General features: G+C 40.3%; 1 pseudogene; it reads left to right on the forward strand.

The window, feature by feature from the left end:
• Window positions 1–13285, forward strand: part of LOC129006136 (cyclin-Y-like protein 2) — a 42322-nt pseudogene extending 29037 nt beyond the window's left edge.
• Window positions 13286–13623: the final 338 nt, after the last annotated feature.

Consider the following 13623-nt stretch of genomic DNA (forward strand, 5'->3'; position numbering starts at 1 on the left):
GGGGACACTAAGCCATAATTGGGAGGCAGAGTGAAGGCAGCGAAGAGGGTTAAGAAGCAACTAGGGTAATACAGGTGACCAGTGACAGACCGTGGGTCACCATCAAACCATGCAGACCACCAGTGAAGGTAGACGTAAGAGGCATTGCACACAGATTGGAGCAGGGGAACTGAAATGCAGGTATTTGTCCCAGCACCTAGGCAAATGGCAATGTATGCAGAGCTTTAGTTTGTCAGCGTGAAGGCACAAGAGACAAATGCCTGTTGGCAAGAGGAGCCTTGGGAGAATCATGTCAGCAGGGGCAGGCAGTGTAGCTGAAGGAGAGATGGAAGATGAGGAGCTGGCATGAGGGGATGGTGCTGTGAGCACCAGTGAAAGGACACAGTTGGAGAGGAGTGGGGAGTGGAATTGGGGACAAAGGAAACACAATTTGGAGGAAATCTCTGGTAGAGAGGAAGAAAATCTTCAGAAAGAGGTGATTGTGGGAACAGTGTGCTGCAAAAGTGAGATGGGATCAACTGCACTGAGGGAAGAGTTGGCATCAGTGGGAATAAACTCTCAAACTCACCCAGAAGGGCATGTGGCATGGTTGAGTGTCAGCAGGTCAGCAGCTTAGCAGGAAAGGGGACAGGAAGTAGAGGGCTTGCCATGTTGTTTCAGAGGTCTCTGATTCCTATGCAGTTGAACCCTGGGAGGGAGGTTCACTCTTGAAATACTTGAGAGCGCAGAGTTTGGGAGAAATGGAGCAGAATCTGTAAAACATCCTGTTCAATCGCCATTTGTTTTTGAAAACATACCTGAGTTTGGTAGTGTTCAGATCAGTATCAGATCTGACAGTGTTCTGCAATCTGATACCCTTCAGACAAGAAATAAACTCACTTATTTATGTAAAGTTTTGTCCTTTTGTTTCAATGTAAAGAGTTCAAGTAGCTCACAGACATACTGTTCTGCAGAGCACCCTCTGAGGTAACAACACCTCACAGCTCACCTTTAATCTTTACTCAGCAGTTCACTTTGCCCAATTCTTCATAGGACAGATGTTTGATAGATGTAAAGTAATTCATGGGATTGTCTCACCAACTGCCTGGCAGGTGTAGAGGAATCCCAGGGATACAGAGACTGGAAGTTTTTTCCACCTTAAAACCAACAGAATTGTCTAAGTTGCAGATGATGTAAGACAGAATAAATTTTTATGAAGTGATCATGAAGATGTGCAAAATAGGGGCTGTGAGAAGGACCATCCTTTATACACATGGGTTTCTTATCAAGTGAGCAACTGAATATGGGGAATGTTTTACAACCCCATAGACTTGGGCCTGCCATGCTGCTCTGCACAGCAGCTGCTGGGAGGCTCTCTTGGCCAGCAGTTTTTTAAGCTAGTGCCACAGAAGGGTGAGTTTTTGTGAAAAGGAGATTAACATTTGCTCACTATTACACGGGTTTTACATATTCAAGCTTGATGTACTTGTGAAATTCCCATCTACCTACCAGATCCATGTGAGACATTACATGTGGTAGGCACTTAAGGATTTATTGAACGACTTTAATCCACACTGGGCCTGTATGTGTGCTGTCTTTTATGAGTGTGAAGGTGACAACACTTCCTGTCTTCATGATACCCTTGGCTGAGATGTACGGTCATTCTTGTGACCAAAATTGGCTGTGAATTTCCATGGGCAGAGTAGGTAGCAGAAGTATCTGACCTATGATTGTGATATGGCCCCTTGTTTGGCCTGATCAAGCAAATCTCTGTAGAACATAAACACTTACTTTCTGGTCAAAACCAGAAGAAATCTGTCATTCATAAAGATTCTTATCACAGCACTTAAATTGAGCTAAGTCAAAGGCCAGTTCTCTGTTTTGCAGATATACATAGAAAGACTTGTAAGTTATGCTGATATCAACATTTATTCAACTAACTGGAAGAGGATTGTCTTGGGAGCCATTCTTCTTGCCTCCAAGATTTGGAGTGATATGGATGTGTGGAATGAGGACTACTGCAAGCTCTTTGAGAACATTACAGTTGAAGAAATGTGAGTTTGTACAGTTTTTGTGAACTAACCATTTGTCAGTACTTTATCTGCTCCCATAAACTTAAACACTTTAAGAAATATTGTTAAAGGTTACATTGTGCAGATAATGAAAATGGGCATAAACACCACACATACTTTTTCCATCCAGCTTTAGAACAACAGTTCATATTTTTCATTGTTTGCTGGTAGGTCTTGGTAAATTGATGTTTTAATAATCTGCTCATAAATTGAAAAGTATTTTTCTGGTGAATATTTTTGGCATTATCTTACCAGTGTACTACCAGAACATAATGATACAGTAAATATCTTTATGGCTTTTTCAAAGCTGTGTGCAAGTTCCAGTCTCTTTGTAAGGAGCACATGTGTGGCCTTTGAAATAATTATTTGGCCAGTGACAGGTCTAGGGCCTCTGGACTGTAAAAAATGTGTAGTTTCACCCTGAGTTACACATTGTGAATTTGCCTTTGCTGGTGTTCCCCCTGCTTTTATCTGAAGTTCTGTTTTATAGAAACCTTGAGATACAGAATAGCCACAGATCCCTGTGCCCCTGTCCCATCCCCAGTAGGAGTGTTGCATGTGTTTAGAAATTGGGCTGATGAGTTAGAAGTTCCAGTGTTCCCCTCAGGCAGTCTGAGAAACATTGCTGGAGCATCACCCAGTGCTCACCACACTCAAGAGTTTCCTGGGGCACTCATACAACCACAGTAGCACTTTGGGGGCCCCGAGTTACCTGTGAGAGTGCAAGAAATCTTGCTGAGTCATGGGGTTGCTCACAGATGGCACCAACATGATGCTGAAACAGAAGCTTCATGGGGTCTTTCTTCCAGTCTAGCCTCATGACTGCTTTAAAGGGAAGGGCCTTGGAGCTGGTAGGTAGAGAGAGCCAGGGAGGCATTTCAAGCAGAGGCTCTCACAGTGTCCACTAGGCAGTGAGAATGGCTTTGTGGGTGACACTTAGGGAAACCTGAAGGAACAACTCTTGATGACATTGAGCACCATATGAAGATCAAGATCATGACAGGCAGTGGCAAGAGGTTTTGGGTTTTTGTTTTTCTTTTTTTTTTTTTTTACATTTGCCTGTTACTCCACTTAAGACTGTCTTTCAGAATGTATGCACAGAGGTGGAGCCTGATGGCTGAATAGCAGTCTCTGCCAATTGTGCTCCCCACAGGAATAGCAAATTTAGCAACTATCTAAATAAAAAAACCACCTGCATAGGAACTAAAACTCAGGTAAGCAATCATAGTACCTGGTTTTAACTTCATATCACTGAAAGAAGGACTGAATAGTGTAGAAAAGACAGTCTTGAATTGCTGATGCCACCCTTTCCCCATGTCCCAGCAGTGGACCTGTGGTGAGGAGAGGGGCTACATGCTTGGCGGAGGGAGAGCACAGCAACTGTGGGACTTTGCACTAAATTCAGTGCTGCCTTGTCATAGCAGAAAGCAAAGCAAGGCTGCACTCATCTAATGCCCACCCACGGAGGAAACATTTAGACTAGCCCTAGCCAGAGAGGAATTGTTCATGCCAGTGGTTGGAACTTGAGTTGTGAAAGGCTACTGGCTACTGTGGGATAAAATACTCTGGGGTCCTTAATAAATCTGAAAGTCTATCTAGGCCACAAGGACTGCTGTGCTGTGCTTGGAGACAGTGTATTTAGGGGCATGTGACCTACAGAGACAGCAGCTGGGGCAGCTAGGGAGTGCTTGCCCACCCTTCCTCCAATCCTAGACAGTGCAGCTCACAGCTCTGACAGAGACCTCTTTCTTCCTCTTGAGGGGAGGAAAGAGGACTTTGCCTTGCAACTTGGATACTAGCTCAGCCACAGTAGGAGAGGGCACTTGTCAGAGTCTTGAGACCCCCATTTCAGGTCCCAGCTTCAGGATAACATCTCTAGACAAACATTGGGCCAGAAGGGAACTTGCTGCCTTAAAGGGACTCAGTAATGCCAGGATTCATCACTTTCCAATGAAAGAGCCCTTGGTCCCTGAAGAATCATCAGTGGTGACCAGGTAGTACATGCCATGGGCCTCGGGTGAGACTCAGAGATGTGCTGGCTGCAGGTGTGACCCAGGACATTCTCAGCTGTGGTGGCTGTGAGGAGAGACTCCCTCTGCTTCAGAAAAGCCGAGGGAAGAGTTAAGAGGATTTTTCTTGAGCTTAGATACCAGCTCAGCTACAGTGGAGAAGAGCACCAAGTGGGCTGTTGGAGTCCCTGATTCAGGCCTTGGCTCTTGGATGGCATCTCTGGACCTACCCTGGCCCAGAGGAGAGCCCACTGCCCTGAAGTTTGCGTTCCAGGCCAGGCAGCATTCACCATAAGCTGACTGAAGTGCTTGGGCATTGAGTGAGCATCAGTGGTGACCTGACAGTAATCCCCATGGGACTGTGTTGTTGGTGTACGTGGGGACAAACTACTCTGCCTAGGGAAAGGGGAGGGAAGAGTGGGAATGGATTTGCCTGGTGGATTCAGTGCCAGCTCAGCCATGGTAGAGCAGAACACCAGGTAGATGTCTAAGGTTTATGACTCCAGCCCTGGCTCCCAGACAGCACCTCTGGACCCATCCAGGGACCAGAGGAACTTACTGCACTTAAGGGAAGGACAGAAGCCTGGCTGGCTTCACTACCTGCTAATTGTAGAGCCCCAGGGCCTTGAGTGAAATAGGCAGTGGGTAGTTGTTACAGTGGGCCTTGGCCTGCCACAGTGCTGTGCCAGCTTTAGACCTAGTGCTGTTCCAGTGGTGGTGGCCACAGGGGTGCTTGTATTGCTCCTCTCTGAGCTCCAGGCAACCTAGCACAGAGAGAGAGACTTCATTTGTGGGAAAGTAAGGGAAGTGAGTCCCTGTCTGCTAATCCAGAAGAATTCCTTCAGGTCTGATCTCAGACCACCGATGTGGTACCTCCACAAGTCTGCAAAAAACAATGACATTCTTCACAGAAATAGAGATAAAAAATGAATTCTAAAATTTATAAGTAACTACAAAAGACTTAGAATATCCAAAGTTATCCTGAGCAAAAAACAAACAAAACTGGAGGAATCACATTATCTGATTTCAAACTATACTCTATAGCTATAGTAACCAGAACAGCATGGCACTGGCATAAAAACAGACACATAAACCAATGGAACAGAATAGAAAACCCAAAAACCAGTTTATACATCTGCAGTGAACTCATTTTCAGCAAAGGTGCCAAAGCACATACAATGGGAAAATGACAGTCTTGTCAATAAGTGGTGGTGGGAAAACTGGATATTTGTATGCAGAGGAATGAAACTAGACCTCTATTTCTCACCTTATACAAAAATCAAATCAAAATGGATTAAAGATTTAAATCTCAGCTGGGTGCAGTGGCTCATGCCTGTAATCCCAGCACTTTGGTAGGCTGAGATAAAAGAATCACTTGAGCCTGGTAGTTCAATACCAGCCCAGGCAAACCAGTGAGATTCTGTCTCTATTTTTTAAAACATTAAAAATTAAAAAAATTTTTAAATCTAAGACCTGAAATATGAAACAAATAAAACATTGGGAAAACTCTCTGGGATACTGGACTCAACAAATATTTCTTGAATATTTCATAAGCACAGACAGCCAAAGCAAAAATGGGAAAATTAAGTCACATCAAGTTAAAAAGCTTCTGCACAGCAAAGGAAACAATCAACTAAGTGAAGAGACAACACACAGAATGGGGGAAGCTATTTGAAAACTATCTGACAGGGGATTAATTACCAGAATATTTAAGAAGCTCAAAGAACTCCATAGAAAAAAAATCTAATAATCTGATTTTTAAAATGGGCAAAATATCTGAATAGGCATTTCTCAAAAGAGGACACATTAGCCAGGCATGATGACACATGCCTGTGGTTTCAGCTGTTTGGGAGGCTTAGGTGCAAAAATTACCTGGGCCTGGGAGGTTGAGGCTGCAGTGTGCTGTGATTGTACCACTGCACTCCAACCTGACTGACAAAGTGAGATCCTGTTTCAAAACTAAGAAAGGCATACAAGTAGCAGATGTTGAGTATGAAAAGATACTCAACATCAATATCATTGATCAGAGAAATGCAAATCAAAATTACAATGAGAGATCATCTCACCCCACTTAAAATGGCTTTTATTCTAAAGATAGCCAATAACAAATCTGGTGAGAATATAGAGAAAAGATAACCCTCATACACTGTTAGTGGGAATGTAATTTAAGTACAACCACTATGGAGAAATGTTTGGAGGTCCTCAAAACTAAAAATAGAGCTACCATATGATCCAGCAATCCTACTGCTGGGTATATACGCAAAAGAAAGGAAATCAGTATAACAGAGAGATACCTGCATTCTCATGTATATTGCAGCACTATTCACAACAGCCAAGATTTGGAAGCATTCTGAGGTTCCATCAACAGATGAGTGGCTAAAGAAAATGTGGTACATATACACAATGGAGTACTATTCGACAATAAAAGAGAATGAGATCCTGTTATTTGCAAGAACATGGGTGGAAATGTTGAGTGAAATAAGCCAGACACACACGGAAAAACAAATTTCACATGTTCTCCCTTATTTGTGGGAGCTAAAAATTAAGACAGTTTTTTGTTTGTTTGTTTGTTTTTTGAGGTGGAGTCTTGCTCTGTCACCCAGGCTGGAGTGCAGTGGCACTATGTCAGCTCACTGCAACCTCCGCCTCCTGGGGTCAAGCAATTCTCCTACCTCTGCCTCCCAAGTAGCTGGGATTACAGGCATGTGCCACTATGCCCAGCTAATTTTTGTATTTTTAGTAGTGATGAGGTTTCACCATGCTGGCCAGTCTGGTCTCGAACTCCTGACATTGTGACCCATCCGCCTCGGCCTCCCAAAGTGCTGGGATTACAGGCGTGAGCCACTGTGCCTGGCCTCAAACAATTTAACTCATGAAGATATAGAGTAGGAGAATTGTTAGCAGAGGCTGGTAAAAGTAGTATGGGGGATAAGGAGTAAGTGGTAATGGTTAATAGGTACACACATGTAGTTAGAAAGAAAAAATAAGATCTAGTATTTGATAGCACAACAGGGTGACAACACTCAAGAATTATTTAATCATACATTTTACAGTAACTAAAAGAGTGTAATTGAATTATTCATAAAACAAAGATATGCTTGAGGCATGATGGATACTTCATTTACCCTGATGTGATTATTACACATTGTAGTCATCAAAATATTTTATATACCACATAAATATATACACCTATAATGTACCCCAAAAACATTTTTAAAGACTTTCATTCAGAATTACTACATTGTATATTTACAAGTGAATTGAGGATTCTTTTGACTAAGAAGAGACTCACTACTAGTGATGGTCAGTTGGTTTTGAAATGGCTGCTAAATTACTGCTTTGCTAATAGTAGAAACTGAGTTGTCACGGTGATATTGCTAGTAGCCATTTTAGCAAAGGATGTAACAGAAAATGAATTTGAAACAAACAGAAGTACTTTGAAAGTTGCAGAAGCTAAAATGCTCTTAATCACTACTGTAATCAGTCTGTAAACTGGTTTCTTGAAGGGAGCAAAATTTGTAATTACGAACACTTAGCTCTGCTATAAGGCAGCTAAATTGTTTTCAAAACCTGCAGCTAATCCAGTGGGGCTCTAGTTCTAGTTACAAGGTCAGAGAATATCCAGAGAAATGTGCAGGTTTCCACAGATGTGAGCTCCAGAAGCAGTGGTGGCAGAAGCCAGCTCCAGTTCTACACAATGCTGTTTGTGAACACAGAAGCACCCACATCTATGCTCTGAACAGAGCTATGTTCACGATTTTTAGAAACTGTAAAACATTGCAACAAAGTGTGTAATGTACATTTATCTTGTCCCTCTGCTGTTGATTGTAATGATCTCTTTTGGACTGTAAATTGAACCATTTGAAAATTAGTGTTTATCAGATTTTTCTTAAAACTTTCAACATCTGTTTGTCTTGTTAGAATACATTTTCCTTCAGAAACATCACTAATTATCAGGGAAATGAAAATAAATACCACAATGTGATACCACCTTACTCCTGCAAGAATGTCCATAATTTAAAAATTGAAAAATCATACATGTTGGTATGGATTTGGTGAAAAAGGAACACTGACACTGCTGATAGGAATGTAAACTAGTACAACCACTATGGAAAACAGTCCTGCCATTCAATCCAGCAATCTCACACTGGGTATCTACCCAAAGCAAAAGAAGTCATATGAAAAAGACACATGCACATGCGTGTTGGTAGCAGCACAATTTGCAATTGCAAAAATATGGAATGCCTATCAATGAAAGGGTAGATAAAGTGTGGAATATATACACCATGGAATACTGCTGAGCCATAAAACAGAATGAAATGATGGCCTTTGCAGCAACCTGGATGGAGCTGGATGCCATTATTCTAAGTGAAGTAACTCAGGAATGGAAAATCAAATATCATGTGTTTTCACTTATGGGTGGGAGCTAAGCTAGGAGGATTTTATATGTATTTATACACATGCACACACACACACACACACACACACACACATACATATAAGTTAAACTGAGCAGCTCCTATTCAGAAAATTTGCTGTGCCTGTAAAGGGTATGCTATTCAGCCATTTAAAAAACAACAAAAAACTAAGAAGATACATATACTGTAGGCATAATGGTTTTATTCAATAACTAAGCCTCTATTAATAAACATGTTAATTATATAAAATACTGTATTTTACACATTTAAAATATGTTTATGGAAAAACATGAGATTATGAAGTACATATATTCCTATAGTAAATTAAGTCCTGATTAGCTGATTATTAAAGCATTATATGATTTACATTCCTATAGTCTTGTGGTTATATGAATAGGAAACTAATATTAGAAGTAGTTTCAGTGTGGTTTTCAGTTAAACAAATGAGAAAACCACATATCTGTTTATATCCTAACTGCTTTCCGTACCAGAGAACATCAAGCATTTGTTGACTTAGCTAATGGATAAAACTTTAAAACCAAGAAACCAAATATGTTGTTGAGGTATTAATTGTTTTTATACAGTTAAGTCTTTACAGGGATTACTATGAAAGTGGTAAAATTACTCTAGTTTTATATTTATTTAAACATTTGACAAAGTGCTGGACACAGTGGCTCATGTCTGTAATCCCAGCACTTTGGGAGGCTGAGGTGGGAGTATTACTTGATCACAGGAGTTTAACACCAGCCTGGGCAACAGGTGAGACCCTGTCTCTACAAAAAGAATTTTAAAAAAATAGCCCAGCATGAACCTGTAGTCCCAGTTACTTGAAAGGCTAGGATCATGCCACTGCACTTCAGCCTGAGTGACAGAGAAAGATCCTATCTCAAAACAAACAAACAAACAAACAAACAAACAAACAAAGTCTTTGGCCAGGACAGCTGGATAATCACGTGGCAGAGGGCTGCTCCCAGCTTGTTCCCCTCTCAGTACATTCAACTCATCCCCACATTCTGTTCTGGCCAGGGGTGACAGATGCTGAGCACCTTGAGGTTTCATTTCCAACTCAGGAGAAACACTGTGTAAGACCAGAGCCCTAGCAAAAGGCATGTCATAAAAGGGGTTTAGTCTAGCCAAGGTGTTTCTCTTTGATCTTTCTACCATCTGAAGTGTAAAGAGTATTCCTGCCCCGTAATAGTGACAGCTAATAAATGGCATCCATCATTTCTGTCATCTGATCACTATTGTGATGCCTTGGGAGTGAGCATGGAGTCTGAGTTATGCAATAGAACCCTCAAGAATGAGCCCTGAGTCAGCTGCACGAGTGCAGAGAAGGGTGTCCCCTTTCTCCTCAGCCCAAACTTGGGGTGCTAGATGCAGAATGGACTGCAAGCAGCTATGCCCTCTTTGGACATTAGTGTAGGAATCCACCCACATAGCCTGTACTTGTTTCAAAAAAGAATTTGGAGCTATTCTAGTAGCTCAGTGTGATATTTTTAAATAAACAGAAAAAAATTTTATTAACTGACTTAACAAAAAGCACTGCCTATTAAATTCATCTAATATTGTTTAAGGAGTATCTACAAAATTCTGACTTCAATGTTTTCTTACAAAAGAAGTGGAAGTAAGGACAGAGACCCTTTCAAATGAAAAATCACTGAGAAACAAAATATTTATAAGTAGTATAACATTTACTTATGCACATTTTTAAAGATTATGTCATAATCAGTTTGCATCAGGCTCTCCAATTTTGGAACACTGAGAGGATTTCCCTGTAGGGGAAATTTTCATATAAATGTTGAAGAAATTGTTAAAACTGAAAACTTTTCTGTATTTGGTAATCTACTGGAGTTCCAATCCAGTGTGCTTTCTTATATTTAGAAGGTCTGTCTACAGTGTGTTATCATGGGTCTTGGAGCAGATATCATGTAAATGAAGGCATTTCCACATTCTATACATTCATAGGTTTTATTTCAGAAATGAGTTCTTATCTTCATGTGGAACTGGAACAACTGAAGACCTTACCACGGATGTTTGTATTTATAAGGGTTTTCTCCATTGAATCCTTTCATGTTTTCAAAGAAATGAAAAAGCTGAAGGCTTTACTGTGTTTCTTAAGATTATGTCGATTTTCTCAATATTAAATTCTAATATGTCTTTGAAAGCACGTGGGAAAATCAAGTTCATTAACAGTTTTTACATTCATGTTGTTTTTGTTTTTCTAAGTTTTCAAAGAGAACTGGGAAAGTTGCATGCTTTCTTGTATTTCTTAGATCGATAGGGTTCTGTACAGTGTGAGTTCTTTCATGTGTTCTAATAAAGTAGAGCACATGATGCCTTTACCACATTTCTTACATGAGAATAGTGTTTTTGAACTAACATTGTCCTGTGTTGGTTTTGTTGTGTTTCTCCTTCCTCAGGAATGAGTTGGAAAGGGAATTCTTGAAGCTAATTAATTATCATATCAGCATTACTGGTAGTGTTTATAGCAGATTCTACTTCAATCTTCGCACCTTGGCACATGACGACAGCCTGTATTCGCTAGTTTATCTTCTTGACAGAGAAAGAGCATGGAAGCTGGAGGTAAGGCTATGAAGTTACTAAGTGGGTTTTCAGTCAAACACCAATGCCAACATCTGTGACTAGGTCATATTAAGCAGTGATTAGAAAAATGGAAAGCTTCAAAATTAACTAACATACTGAAGAGCTTATTACTTTTTGGCATTCTATTTCCTGTATCTTTTATGGTTTTTACAAGGATCCACATTATTTGAAAATTATAGCTATTATCTTCCCTTTTATGACCATAATTCAGAATATTTTAATCAAATTTAATTCATTTGTAATGTTTCCCTTTTGAACCTTTACCCTTTCAAATAATCATACGTAAATGATTTCTTGTTATTGTATTCCAAGCAATGTCTACATACATAATGGACTTACCACTCTTGACTATTTTTTATTATTCAGTTTGCAAATTTATGTCATTTTCTACTGTATATACCACAGTGCAGTCAGTCCCATGGGTTTGTTAGACAAAGCATTAGTGCCTAAGCCAAGAGACCTGCACTTAGACTGTATAAGGTGTGTGTGTCTCAACTACTGGATGCAGAAAGTACATGGGATTTTACTGGAAATAACTTTTATGGGACAAAGTAATATTTATGGCTTGTGACTTTTGGTAAGTACACAGCAAAGTTACAGCTGACAAGGATGAACATTTAAAATAGGCATGTTCTGTGGTGCCTTGGAAGTATTTTAAAATAATACATTTTCTATCATAATTAATGTGCAAGTGAAGTAGTGCCTTTTGATGCTTTAGTCATTAGACCTCTTTGATGTTCCAATACAATCCAGCACATGCCTGCATCATTAAAATTTGCTTTGAGTATATAATAACTACTATAGATTGGGTAGAGTTTGAATAGATTAATAAACTAACTTTTTGCAAAAGTGTACATTCATTATGTTTAAGGAACAAGTACACAGGTAACAGATGATACTGCTCTTAGAAGCCTGTCACAATACTGTGACATCTTTGGGTGCCCAATTTTTAAGTAACTTAATAAAACAAGTTCCCCTTTGCTCCAGCAATCTAATTCTAGCCCTGAAAGGAGATTACCTTAGCGAGTTGACAGAACTTGGCGGTGTAAACCTCAGCCAAGTAGCTATAACTGGGCCGGGCACTGTGACTCATGCCTGTAATTCCAGCACTTTGGGAGGCCGAGGCGGGTGGACCACGATGTGAGGAGTTCAAGACCAGCCTGGCCAAGGTGGTGAAACCTTGTTGCTACTAAAAATATGAAAATTAGCTGGCACCTATAATCCCAGCTACTTGGGAGGCAGAGGCAGAGCAATGCTTGAACCTGGGAGGTGGAGGTTGTGGTGAGCCAAGATTGTGCCACTGCACTTCAGCCTGGGTGACAGAGCAAGAGTCCTTCTCAAAAAAAAAAAAAAAAAGTAGCTGTAACTGAGCTATCTGAAGGAGTTTGCATGTGTGGCTTGTCATCAGTGGTGACTGATTGTTAAAAGGTTGGAACCCTTTTTAAAATTGTACCTCTTTTCTATTTGACATTCTTAGGCTTTTTCAAGGATGGAACAAGACAAAATTTTCTGTAGTGCTGCCAAGAACAGGTCTTTGAGTGCTGATGATTTAATTCATTTTCAGCGTGCTAAGGCCATCCTCTTCTGAAGGAAGAAATGAGGGGTAGTGTAACCCCTCATTTTGATGAGATCTGAACCTTTCATCAAAAAAGAGAGGAAAATATTAGCTCTCCTGCTAAAGAACTAGAAAAGTTGGTATTTTCAAAAGAAGAAACACCTCAATTCAAGTTAACTCAAGGACAACTAAGATGGCACTTCATAGCAAAGAATGGGACCTTCTCAGGGCAACAACACACTCTTACAGTCTTCTGTCCCGTTTAATGTAAACAGAGTTATAAAATGTGGCACATATACACCATGGAATACTATGCAGCCATAAAAAATGATGAGTTCACGTCCTTTGTAGGGACATGGATGAAATTGGAAATCATCATTCTCAGTAAACTATCGCAAGAACAAAAAACCAAACACCGCATATTCTCACTCATAGGTGGGAGTTGAACAATGAGAACACATGGACACAGGAAGGGGAACATCACACTTTGGGGACTGTTGTGGGGTGGGGGGAGGGGGGAGGGATAGCATTGGGAGATATACCTAATGCTAGATGACGAGTTGGTGGGTGCAGCGCACCAGCATGGCACATGTATACATATGTAACTTACCTGCACGTTGCACACATGTACCATAGAGCCTAAAGTATAATAATAATAATAATAATAAAAAGAAAAAATAAATAAATAAATAAATAAATTAAAAAAAAAAAAAAAACCATTCCAAAGTGAAGACTCCTTCTGCCCACACACAGATATTTGCTTAGTATGTGGGCTGATAGCTGTGAACTATGTAAGGCTTTTAAAACAATAGTTTAACTTTTTAGATTTTAAAGATAACTTTTCTGTTTCTTTTATGTTTTCTCTTTTCCCCAATATTGCTGCATATGCATTTGGAATCAGTGCAGTATCACTGTTAAAACATGGGAGTCTAACAACTCCTAAAGCCACTAGGAGCAGACCCAACATTGTCAGGTATGGAAGGGCT

The sequence above is a fragment of the Pongo pygmaeus genome, chromosome 8 (genome assembly GCF_028885625.2).
Source record: "Pongo pygmaeus isolate AG05252 chromosome 8, NHGRI_mPonPyg2-v2.0_pri, whole genome shotgun sequence".
Lineage (NCBI taxonomy): Eukaryota > Metazoa > Chordata > Mammalia > Primates > Hominidae > Pongo > Pongo pygmaeus.